Source organism: Lethenteron reissneri, chromosome 26, assembly GCF_015708825.2.
Source record: "Lethenteron reissneri isolate LAM-NWPU_2019-01 chromosome 26, ASM1570882v1, whole genome shotgun sequence".
Classification (NCBI taxonomy): Eukaryota; Metazoa; Chordata; class Hyperoartia; order Petromyzontiformes; family Petromyzontidae; genus Lethenteron; species Lethenteron reissneri.
This window is the reverse complement of record NC_083804.1, coordinates 11,601,621-11,614,654: the sequence shown is the minus strand read 5'-3', so window position 1 is coordinate 11,614,654 and position 13,034 is coordinate 11,601,621. Positions and strand designations below refer to the sequence as shown.

At 40.3% G+C, this 13,034-nt stretch overlaps 1 protein-coding gene across 1 annotated transcript in view; it reads right to left on the bottom strand.

Annotated features, from left to right (window-relative positions):
- LOC133347680 (delta-type opioid receptor-like) overlaps positions 1–12,694 on the bottom strand; it is a 46,911-nt gene extending 34,217 nt beyond the window's left edge. The window contains exon 1 of the mRNA XM_061560169.1: positions 12,641–12,694. The gene's annotated coding sequence lies outside the window, so the exon portion shown is untranslated. The remainder of the gene's footprint in view (positions 1–12,640) is intronic.
- Between the last annotated feature and the right edge of the window lie 340 nt (positions 12,695–13,034).

Below are 13,034 nucleotides of genomic sequence, written 5' to 3'. Positions count from 1 at the left end.
TTTGTATTTCTGGTATTTAGAGAGAGAGAAGATAATGCATTTTAAAGTTGATTTGAAGCTATCCTGACTGCAGGAATTACTTTTTGGTTCTTTCGGTAAAGTCACGTAGAAAGAAAATAAATTAAATAATAGAATACGACGTTTCGATTGCAACACAAGAAACCGTCATCTAGGTAGAACTAAATTTTAGAGGGAGACAAAACACAGACACGGAGACACACAGACAGAGTGTGTGTCTATGTTGTGTGTCTCTCTCTGTGTGTCTGTGTTGTCTTTCTCTGCTTGTGTGTGTCTGTCTGTGTGTCTCCGTGTCTGTGTTTTCTCTCTCTCTTTCAAATTTAGTTCTACCTGATGACGGTTGCTTGTGTTGCAATCGAAACGTCGTATTCTATTATTTAATTTATCTTCTTTCTACGTGACTTTACCGAAAGAACCAAAGAATCATGCATTTTGTTTTCATTGGCTGAGCAGTCCACGGGTCATACAGGTCTGAGAAACACCGATCTAATCGATTGGCCTGAGAATGATAAAAATGTGAACATGTAAATGGGGACGTTTACTCACAGAAATTACGTGGAATAATGTATGCACGGTCGTGTATTTTCGTTTTGTGTAACCAGGTAATAGGTCACCGATGCAACAATAATATTTTGCAAGGTAGATCTGGGGTAATACGAAGGCAAATGGAATATTTTATCGAGTACATATATCATGGGAAACAAACACACTCGAAAATTTGAGCGTACAAAAATGTGCTTGTCATTGTTACACTTCTTACATTTCTGTGCAAATCCACAAATGTTGATGAAAGATGCTGTACTCGTGAAGTTACTGTGATATTCTAGAGTGCATTTCAGCTGAACAAAATGTTGTTTGTTGAAGTAATTTGAAACAATCCTTGAGGTGTTGGTAATTTATGATTTGAGTGAAAATGTAGTGCTATGTCTAGAATGCTTGTTTGTGTGCTGTTTACATTGGTTAAATATACACATCCACAGACCCTTTTCAATCCACTGCTCGATGAGGGAGCCTCCTCACACTGTGGGTCGTGAGGGTTGTTTGACCATACTTCATCACACAGGTCATTGCGTGTTAGCAGAGTTATAAAGACAGAATATCTATACAGTATATACATTATAGCCAGTCTCAAACCTCCGGTGGATAAGTGCCTTCCGATGCCATGTCAGTTTTAGGGGTTTTGTGACCATACTTCACCACGTTGGTCAGTGTGGGTTGGGTGAAAGGTTGGGGAGGGCACGACCGGTTCTGATATTGCTTGCCGAATAGTTACCGTGGCCACTTCTCCACCTCTGCAGAGTATACATTTCTACATTTAACCATCTTCTTTTAATGAGTATTAATACACCTGAGGCTTTTGTTAACCATCATATAAAAAAAACAAATAACTCGCTATTAAATGTAAAAAATGTGGCGCATAAAAACCCCCCATAAAACATTGTCATTCGTGGTTTCATTAAAGCAATTAATTATAATTGTATTGGTCTACCTTAGCAGGTTAATACCAATCCAATTAGCAGATCAATATATTTTGCAGAGCTGGGCTATCCAATTATTTAAGTAATCGATTACTCCGTCAATTATTGGTTTGCTTACTCAACTACTCTCATCAGATGAGGAAACCTGCGAAGATATTTCCACAGTCCCCGCGTGTGCCGCTGGACGGGAGGTGATAGGCAGGGCTTCATGACGTCATCTGCATCATCAGCTGCATCACACTGGCAATGGCCTGTAGGGGCGCGACAATGATATATTAGTTGGTCATCATTTTTAGTTGATTTAACTAAAATTGTTCTCTGCTCTGGTATTTTAACCCATGGATATATTCAGTTTCACAAATATATAAATAACGCTATCTAACTCAAAAACGTTTATTATGCATGTATATATTATTACGTTACATTGTTTAATTGAACCAAAATCTTGTATCGTGTATGCAATGAATGGTGTAACAAGTTTTATATGCATAAGTAATATTCATCTAAATCCCATAAGTCGGGTATGTAAAACTTATATTGGAATAGCATGGTGTTTTGTTAAATATGGTAAAACATTTATACTATTTTTTTGCTATAAAGGGCCATTGCTGGAAATGTTACCTATATATTGTTTCCTTTTAAGGCCACTGTTATTGACAAATGTGATTTTTTTTTCGATTGGTAAGGCTACAATAATGATGGTCATGATGTCACCTAATTCCCATGGTAAACAGAGTTCAAAGGTCAGGCTTCCACTTGGGTACTGTTCCCTGTACAATATAAAACATGTTCGAATCTACAACTTTGTATTGTTTACCATTATCCTCAACTTGTCTCTCACCTAACATATTACGTATTTACCGATGGCATAGCCTGCCCCTAAAAATAACATATATTGTATGGCCTTCCCAATAGCATGCCAGGGTTATCGTGTTCAGCCTTCAATTATAATTAAGACACAAGATACAAATGAAAATAATTTATATATTTAAAAAAAGAATCCACTGATACGCAATGACAGTACAGTATTACAAACAAAATTAAGGAAATATATTTGCCCAGTGCTGCACAAGTGTGGTAAAATTAAACTTAATTTATAATGCAAATATCTTAAAAGGTTATCTTGTCTTAATGATACAACTGATTCATGCTACACAAATGATAAACAGGCTGCTTAATAATGAATGTTTATTCAGCAACTCCACTGGAAAACATTTGTCTGCAAATGCTTGGCTCGTTCAAAAATGATTTGAACATGGGTAACAAGGTAAACAACAGAATATTGCTTGTGTATGACCAAATGGCTTAGAGGTCACAGCACTTAACTCATGCTGCTGAGTCCTTTCATTGGAATCCATGTCGCCATGCACGATTAAAGCAGTGTTAGGGTTAAGTGTAATGTGGTGAGTTTATGGTCTCACCTCATTCTCCAATGCCTGCATAAAAAAAACATACATGATAATATATATATATTTGCGCTGCATGTGTATAAAATATGAGAATACAAATGTGCGGTTTTACTATAGTGTGACAAAATCATTGCATATTATACAGGAAAGGACAATCTCGAATCTGTAAAGGATAATAAGGTCACTTGATGGATTCTTTGAGGAGTCTTCTTTAAAACATTTTCACAATACATGTTTTTCTCTATGCCACTTATTTGTATGTAGTTACTGTACAACATAGTGGGACATGGGTGTCCTGGAGAAAAAAAGGCATATTTTTAAAACATATAGTTTAGTTTATTTATTTGGATAATTTATGAAGAGAAAGAGACCATCATCAACAATGGGGAAAAGAGAGAGAGAGAGAGAGATCTTGAGCCCGAACCTAAACAGGGGCCGGTAGTCATTATCATCAGTGGATGGGGGAAAGCAGTTTCTACTCACAGTAGCAGCAGAGGGCCTCCCACTCAAGGGTTAACGAGGGGCTTTGGTTGCTGTGGCGGAGAGTGAGTTGAAGGGAATAGTGAGATGAGGGGGCAGTCTACCCAGTAGGCAAATTAGGCGAGGCACAAAGTCTGTCATGGATGGCAGGCCTTGCCTTGACAACTGCACTGCGACAGAGAGCGGGTCTGCTATCGGCTGAGTGAGTATTGGAGGTCAGGGGTCGTGTCAATGCAGAGTTCGCACAAGGCGACATTAATGACCTCCGCCAATGTTGCCCAGCTTTAATAGACACTTCTCATCTATGATAGGGTAAGGACCATAATTAATTCTGACTACGTGTGTTTGCATAAATTCAAGTTTCATCCCAGGCTTTTTATGATTAATCTGCATTTATATTTCGCTTCACGTGTCCGGATGCGTGTTTGATTGTTGTGCAATTGTAATGTCCCCACCATGGGAATATGGAATTTCCACTACTGGCTCAGGTCACCCAATGGAGATTAGCACTGTTTCATTCCTGTTTGAGCACTGAGGCGTGTTGGCTTCAATCCGAGACGTGCAGACATATTTGATGTAAACTATTGCATTACGTGTAGCATGCCACACATACATACACACAAACACTTGCAGCAACGGATGTTATTGCAACAATGATATACTTGTGTAATTCAACATGTACCAAGGGGAATGCAATAAAATATTCATTACAATGATATAATAGAAAAACAAGGGACTAGCCTACTGTAATATTGTGTACACATGCAAACCTAATGTAATACGGATGCATTTGTTCAGCAATGAAAACGTTAATGCTTCATAATGGCATCCAGCCAACACAGAGAGAAGGCACTAAGCAAGCAGGGATTCATAACCCAAATGTACTTCCGTGCTGTAATTCTCGGATTCATTTCCAGCTGCAATTCACACTTGGCGAACGAGGCAGGGTGATTGACGAGCCTTTGCTTGGTAAACTGATTTACCCTGAAATTGCTTGCTCACGCCATCGTCGGCAAAAAGCCCCCCCCCCCACTACAGAGACCTTTAGAAAGCCCCCCCCCCCCCCGGAGGGTGTTGAAGCCTCCTCTTTCATGCTGGGCAGATGTCTGAGAAGAGTTATACATTCATAGCATTTATCCCACCGCACATTTTTCTGCCGATTGACTATTTTGGTGCACCCATTTAGACTGCTGGGTTGGTAGAGACGGAGAGAATGAATATATTTCCACAACTGCCGTGCCGGGAGATTGAACTGACGCCCTTATGAGTCTGGTGTCCGAGGCATTACACTACAACAGCATCTCACTACTCTGCAATAATCGCCTTAATTTATTTGCACCATAGTGCGATTTAGAGAACAGGATCCGTTACTCAAATGGCTGTGGAACATTCCACAGAGCTTTGTAGCCCAGCTGTACTTCCAAGCGGTTTTATTTTCATCGCGTGTGTAGAACCATTCGCTGCCAATTTTAGTCATATATTTTAAAGCTGTGACCAGCAGCGTCCAACATGTGCATACTACCAGATAACAGGCTGCAAAAATCTAGTTTTCTTAAGATACACATATATTTTAACTGAGATTTCATGAAAATAAATCCCATGACGTGTGTTCTCTCATTAGACACGAGAGCCAAATGTTTCCACACAACCGAAACACAACCTCGGTGAATCCGCACAGCACCAAGAATGACTAAATACATAATTTTAAAGATGCAATATTTAGAATGTGTATATTTTATTGAAAAGGTTTAAGCTTTCACATTGCTGTTTGTACGTTTTGAAAGGCTAAATCTTTGAAAGTATTCAGCGATTGAATATGTACAATGTCGCACAATTGTTTGCTTGGTTGAAATTACTCAAATTCCATTTACACTTCTTGTTTATCATAAAAATCTGAATTATAATCTGTCTTAAACTGTAGTCTGATGTTTTATACCCATCATGTATAAAATACACACACTGCCTCCTTTTTATGTACATTTTAATCTGGTAAATCTAAAATTTAGATTTTGAACAACTACCATGATGTGATCTGAGGGAATATTTTAGACGACTTCAGAATACATTATAAATCGCATCTAAATGATGATTTACAGCTCTTTGTCTTTCCACTGCTGGATGGAGAACTCCTCACGCCATGTCCGTTCGACCATACTTCACCATGCTGGTCAGTGCATATTGGAGAAGGGGACCGTGACCGGTTCAGATATTGCTCACCACTCTTGTTATCTGTAGCCAGGAATAAAACTCTTGTCACCAGGTTCACAGTGCAATAAGAAAGCCACTGTGACATTACTTCAACACAGAATGTGGATAATTTTTGTAGATGATTTGTAAGATTTTAGAGATGGAAAAATTGTACATCTTCTCGAGTGTATTGAAACCACGTGGTAGCTGTATAATCTACCATCAAACTGATTTTGGATGGGTAAAATTGGACTATTTACAATATTTATTTATGTTTTACTAGAGTTTCTTCTTTCTTAAAACGGAATTATTGCAACCCAAATCGAGTCACTTATGTGGCTATGTGGCTCTGAGGATAATTCTGAATTTAAGCACTAGGTGCTTTCTTGGGGTTAAACCATTTCTTATTAAACAGTGACTTTGGCTTTAACCTAGGCACTCGTGACTGCATGAGGAGACGTTTATTAAACATGGCAAATGCATTGAATGTTGTCCAGTCTACCGATTTGGTTTAATCAGCAGAAACACTCATGCATCTACTCAGTCACGCAGTAGCCTATAAGACACCTTTAGTAAATGAGTCTGGATGACTTGTGTTGTAATGTGTTTTTTTCCAGTTAGCCTCTGACCAAATCACCTATAATGTGCCCAATCGTATTAGATTTTAGTGACTAAACAGGATGGGTCTGAATAGTGCTTGGATGCTACCGGACATCCGTGAAACTACTCGACATTCGTGAAAATAGCTTCATAGATCATCGGATTCCTCCAGTATAAATACGTATTTTTATCCTGGATGGGCTACCACTGTACATTAACAGGTCGTTTGAGGCCTCGGGGAGTCACATGGGGGGGGGAGAGAGGGCCGTGCAACACAATCACTTGTTGCACTGCACGTTTATGCTCCCAATTCAGTGCCCCTCACCTTCACCAACCCGATCTGTCCGTCCTACCCACACAGCGAGGGGAGTCCCTCGTCCAAAAGTGCACCGACGAATGAGTTGTATGTGTACATATTACTGGTTTGATGCCAACATTCAATTCACATTGGTCCCGCTATTTGTTAAGGCACTGTGAAATAACGTTGAAATGCTTTGTTCTCTGTCGATAACTTGGTGTATATATAATGTATAAGAAGCCTCTGGTAAAAAAACAAGAACAGCCTGCAGTGTAAATGGTACCCATTTTTACTGCTGTATAAATGGTACCCATTTTTGCTGCTGAATGGACAAAGGCAGGGCGGATTCAATACATGTGTTCATTGCTTCAGAATTGTGTTCATTGCTTCAACTGCCACACGGGGAGATTGAACCAGCGATCTCTGGATTGAAAATGCAGTGTGCTAACCATTACAACAAGGTAGCATCTGATGCTTTAATAATGTAATAATGTGTTATGTGAAGTGAGGGACTCAGACTGTGGTTGGAATCCAAACTCAGGTTGATGCCTTCTTAGTACACTACATGATAGCATTACAACGTTCTATAATATATATTAAACCTTTACACAGTATACCATCAAAAGTGTAGGGACACATTCCATATTTATTTTTGTTGTGCCTTGCTTGGGCTGTCCTTAAGTCTCCATTGAGTGTGTTTGCCATAGCTACATAACATCGTGACTCAATTTGCGTTGTATTGCAAGCTATAGATTGTGAATATTATTTTAAATTTTCTTCTAAATCAATATTATTCGACTTTCTGTATTGAGAAACTACTGATTACTGCTTCTATGATTCTGACAGAAACTCAACAAAACGGTACTTGAGTTAATGCCCTCAAAGGAATGATGGGCTGGGTTAACTCCAGACCAGGAATTGAACTTGCAACATCAAGTTCAAGTTCATTTATTTGGTATATCCCTGTGAGCCATTCGGCTCTTGAATCGGGTGCAACCGCAACAAACAAAAAAACATGAACAAGAAAACATCTTAAAGTGAATATGTGACTAAGTGCAAACAGAAAATCCAAGAAAAGACAGCAAAATATTGCAGAAAAAGCACCGTACACCAACCTTCCGATTGCATGCCACTCGTTCAATCAGTCAGCCACTTGGTTAAATTCAGGCTGCTGCTATGACCGGCCTGAATTATTTTTCGCATGGCAGCGAAATGGCATGATTTCTTGATTTCTTGATTCCCTGAATGGCCGATAACTTTTTACTCCCACGTGTAACGAATGATCTTGTGCAGCAATCTGAAAGAAATTTACTTAAAAAAAAGAGACATAGGTTCGACCAAAAGTAAAAATATATTTGTGTTCTGATTGTAAGTTAAGGGTTTTCTGTTTAAGAAATAGATGTTTGCTTTGGAACTGTATTGGATGACCTTGGCTTTGATCTTCCAAGCATAGGCCGATGAAGAGTACTGCACACAAAAGAAATTTTATCTTAGTTTTTGAGTGTAACAATTGGAAAAGTAGCTATGATATTTTTCACCAAGATTACGATCAAACACGCATATACATCGTCTTATAGATTCCCTCTGTTCTATTATAAAATGCCACTTAAAAGGAATGATATTGTCTGAGAGCAAACATATTCGCATATTGGTTCTCTCGAAAGTGAATCAGGTTGTATGTACATTACATTAATTTTCAGCCCATTTTGTTAATCCACGACTGGATGAAGACGTCACCACTTCATCTGAAGGGTCAGTGGGTTTACACCTTTGGAACTTCATTTGCCAGTAAAAAATATGATAATTGGTTTTTTACCCTTCTATCTGGCAACAAAACTGACACCTTTTTTTTACAGCTTTCATACTCTGATGGTGCATTGTCTTGTGCGCCTTTTGGCGTCATCTGGTCCAATCCATGTGAGACTAGGCTCTAAGGAAAGCTGTGTCGGGTGTGGACCAATCAACTTCAAGGACAGTGCATACATTATCAGAGTTATGTTTTTGTTTGCATTATGACTGCAGGTATTGTGATCTATGCAAACATGACTCCTTGTAAAAAAGGTGTCAGTTTTGTTGCCAGATAAAAGGGTAAAAAACCAATCATCGGTCAGTGGTTGCTCACCCTTAAGATATCACTCAGGGCGCACTGCGCCATTGCTCTAGCCATTTCCCGCATATATTTGTGGAACATTTATTTGATTAAAGTCATCAGTATAATGAAAAATAATGCTGAAATTTGTCACCGTTAAAGTGCAAATCAGGCAAAAGAAAGAGGAGTGATTATTTCAGCAGAATACAGTTGTCCAAGCCACTTCTATGCATTTCCATTCATGCAACATAGGCTTAAAAAACGAATTACTGCTGGGCATTGGAATAACTGAGATGAGATATAATATAAGGTGGTTTGAGATTCTGGAGCATTTAAGCACCTTATCAAATACAAATTGTTATCTTGATGCCAAACTTACACCATTTCAAAAAGGAAGGCGAAATGATCACTAAATTTCATGCCAAACTGAAAGTTATTACATTTGGCTCATTTCTACTGTGGGAAAAAAACTACCTTCGACCAACAAAGCATTACTTATCAACAATTTAAGTAGAGTATGTAGTGGTTGAGAGATCATTTTGTGCAATATTTAGGTATTTACAGTAGTTTAATTGACCATGCTGCCATTTGAGTCTCAGGAAATAATTTGTAAAACGCAATTGCTTTGTAACATGTGTAAATGTCGTATACAATTGTTATCTTGCAGTGTTTCTCAGTTATTTTCCTACCAACTATGATGTGTATCTGTACTGCGTGAGGTCCATCCATCAGTCTTACTTGTGAGCATATCTAGCCCCCTCAAAATTGCCACTGGTGTCTTTAAGTGCAAGTTTTGCAACCGACTGTAGCTGTCATATTGGACATTCTGCCATTAAATTATGGAAGACTAACCACAACAGTTAAATATTTAGTACTATAGGTTATATTAAAGTGCTGTCCAAAGTTCCAATTTCAAAATTCAGATAAATTTTCCTAAATATAGAATGTACACCTCAACAATTTGTCCGTGTAAAATATTGTCTACATCCTAATATGTGTGGGCTTACCGTTGATTCTAGATTTGAAGTTTTCGTGACTGCAAGGGTCCATACTCTTTGGTTCTTTCGGTAAAGTCACGTAGGTAAAAAAGAAAATAAATTAAATCACGACGTTTCGGAGGCAACATAAGCTTCCGTCTTCAGGTGGAACCGTCACAGCAAAATTACTGTATCAAGTGATACAGCGAAGTGATACAAGTGAAACGTCGTGATTTAATTTATTTTCTTTTTTACCTACGTGACTTTACCAAAAAAACTTACAGTTGATGTTCATCAAGTCACCTTCAACAGTTTCAAACCTTAAAGATTTTAGTTTTTAAGATTAGACGTAAATATCTTGATAAATACCGTAATACCTCGGTTAACGAAGTTCATGCGTTCCATGATGTCACCTCATTATCAGAAACTTTGTTACCGGAGGTAGATATAACGTTGGAGGCATAGGGATGTTGTTACAGGACTTCAGAGATGGGGATACAATAGGAAAACATTGCTGCACAGTAGCCTTCACTTGTCTGCTTGGTTTAAAGTGGTCTTTAAGGTGGACTGCACCAACCCTAACAAACGCGCCATTTAACGTTTCATCTCTCCCACCTTTACCCCCACCCCCTCCTTACGATCTGCATTTTCATTCCCAAAGGAGATGGATTTACGCTGCACTTCTTGCCCAGTTAAGGCCACTTGCATTGGATGGTCGTTTGGGGGACGTAACGGGGGTCGTAAACATCACTTTGTCACTGCAAACAACAACAAAACACCACGATAACGCATTCCTGCGGAGGGAGCTGGTAGGAACGTTGGGCTGCTCGGTCAATGGCCAGGGTCAACGGCGGCGTGGTGTATTCCGCAAATATGCCCGACTGTGAGGGCGGGCACAAGCCGGCGTGAGTAGGTTAAACGTTGAGTTTTATAAGGGCACCACGAGGTGACCAGCCCCTCCCCACCCAGCCCCACAGCTCCCACCCCCCACCCAGCCCCTCCCCACCCTCTCCTCCCCACCCAGCCCTTCTCCACCCTCCCCACCCAGCCCCTCCCCACCCTCCCCTCCCCACCCCGCCCCTCCCTCCCCACCCAGCCCCTCCCTGCACGACGGACGGACGGACACAATAATCCCCAGTGGGCTGGTGGAACCAGTGGGTTCCTACCAGTAACAATTTTACCAACACGATGAGCTCGGGAGAGGGAAAACTGGGGCAAGCATGCCCCGCGGTTCGCCAATTGGCTGCTGGTAACGTACAGCAAACAAAGCCCAACTCGTTGCGTTTGCAAGAGCACGTGCAGCGTTTTCAACTCTGCTCTTGTGAATCGATTTGCATTCTTTCTGAAGATGTATATATATTTTTTAGATTTTTTTGCAAAAAAATGGTGGGGGGTCCTCGATGTACGACTTCGTTCCGTCCCAGAGGATTACTGTATTGTAGCAAAATATGCGAGCGATAATCTTTGCCACTGTGGATAATATTGACAGTTTGATGACTAGTGCTTGACGGACTGGAGAAGTGACTGCGAGTGCACCGATTTCAAGAGCACGCGGCTAGAGAAATAAATAATCACGATAGCACCATTCGAGCACTTATCTCAAACGATGTACGGTTAGTCTCATTGTACTTATGTCATTTGTCCGACGAACACTGCAACTCGCAGTATTACATGTGACGCGCATGGAGAAAACATCATCTGGAAAAAGCAATTAGCTTGAAAGTTAAACGGAGAAATTGGTTAAAAGTTACCTTAATTGTCAGGTAGAAGTTTGAAATTAACTTTGTAGCATATAAACATATAACTACGTGTAAATATTTTCAAATCGTGCGATTAAGGTGCAGTGGTGTAATCTGCAGCATACTGCATTCTTAAAATAAAATGCCCTGCAAAGTATGCTTGCTCATGAGATCGCTACTGTTTATTATGCTTTAGACACTGTGCATTTTCAATAGAGAAGTCTCATATAGAAATGGAATTTTGATTATATGTACATTGGATATGCACTACTGTTGAATGCGTGGAGCGGTGGAGGAATGGGAATGTTTATTTATTTATTTATTTGCCTGGTGTAGTTGTGGCAGGTATCTGTCAATTATTTTTATATTTTATTTGTCTCGGGTATGATTGATTCATTATACACAATGACAGAAGCCAACATTATTGTCCAGATTCTTAGCTATCTCGCATTGAATGGATGGATTTGATACACTGTTCAACTACACACACGCACAAATATTAATACAACCATGTCTCTTATTTAGTCATAATCAGAGCACTCAGTCCAAAAAATGCTTGATACTGTTATAGAAAAAAAAAAGGAAATTAATAAATTAATTGTCAGAATTTAGGTGAATACGGCATGACCCAGGGCACAAATAGAAGTTCATGATAAGGCAAATGTAGCCGATCCACTCTATCCCTCTTCTTCCGTCGTGAATCCTGGCAAGGGGGACAGGTCGGCTAAATAGACAACAACAACAACAATAAAAAGAGTAACGTTCGGTGACGATGAGTAGGTCCTCTGCGTTGTGTTCCGTCCTCCCGGAGAAGTGGGCGACTCCACAACAGCTGAAACCCCAGGTGGGTTTGTGAAACGGCAAAACTTAATTTTTATGTGTTCATCGGAAGGGCAAATTGCGTCTCTGCAAGAGCGACCAGAGACACCCTCCACGTCACAACACCGCAGCTGCAGCAGCAGCAGTCCGGAGGTCAGCCCACATCTAAATTGGGGACGTGCTCCGTGCACTACTGTGCACATGGGGGGATTCGGGGTCCAATCCCTGATCACCGTTGCATTAAATTATACAACAACAAAAAACCGCACCTCGCTAACCGTAGCTATTAGCAGAGTGCACAATTATACGTGGTATTAAATCACAGGTGACCGCTCACCGGCTACACAAACAATGCAACAAAGGCAACCATCGGCTTTCAGTCTGCAGCAGACGATTTCTCACGCAAGCATTGAGACGGTGACATGGCAGGCGTGTTGGAATATCCCGTCCGGGTTGAATGTGAACTCGTGACACACACACACAGACACACGCCGTCTCTCGGGTGATGACACAGCAGCCAGCTGGTTGATGCAGCTGGTTACTTACCAGGATGTGGTCGAGGTCTTGGCGACGTGTAGAGTGATGAAGATGATGATGCTGATCCTCTTTCTTGAACGGTAGGTGTGGTCGGATCTTGACGAAGTGTCGGATAATTATGTTCTTTTTGTCAATGTCCGACATTGACGTGTCTTCACCGTGCTGATTATTCACAGGCTTGTTGGTTTACAGTAATTTCTTCTTTATCTCACGCCATCCACGGCATGTGACCTCGTAGCACAGTTGGGTGCAATGCCTTTCCTTCAGCAGGAGGCACATACTGTATGTATTGTCTTTTTCTTCCAATATTTCTTCTGCAACACAACACCCACTTCAGGTCTCCTCAATCTCCCTTGCCATATGTCTCGGCTTTTATATTCATCGGCAACTGTACATCTTAAAA